The sequence below is a fragment of the Plasmopara halstedii genome, assembly GCF_900000015.1.
Source record: "Plasmopara halstedii genome assembly, contig: Scaffold_110, whole genome shotgun sequence".
Lineage (NCBI taxonomy): Eukaryota > Oomycota > Peronosporomycetes > Peronosporales > Peronosporaceae > Plasmopara > Plasmopara halstedii.
Genome location: NW_020187031.1, coordinates 1894223 through 1894691, shown reverse-complemented (window position 1 = coordinate 1894691; position 469 = coordinate 1894223).

Below are 469 nucleotides of genomic sequence, written 5' to 3'. Positions count from 1 at the left end.
TCAGGCCATACACCTTGTCGAGCTCAGCAAACAACCCGATCTTGCTCTCCTCATCATTCGTGGCGCAAACCACGTCGTCCACGTTGATCAATAGCAGCACAATTTTCTCTCCGTCGATCAAGTAGTAGAGACAGGGTTCCGTTCAAACCCGCGGTTCAAAAATCAGCCATTGATCTCCGAGTTCCATTCACGGCCGGTTTGGCGCAACCCATACAGCGCCTTCCGCATTTCGTCGACATACGATGGGTCCTCACACGGATACCCCTCGATCCCATCGATATACTGAGCGATCTCAAGCGTTGTATTTAGTTACGCAGTGTTGATGTCTCCACCGTAGAGTACAAGATCAAACTCTGCTGATATGGCCGCTGTGATTCGGAACGACGACATTCTCGCGACAGGCGACGAAGATTCCATTAAATCGATTCCTGGCCTCTGGTAGTTTCCGAGCGCCACGAGTCTCGCCTTA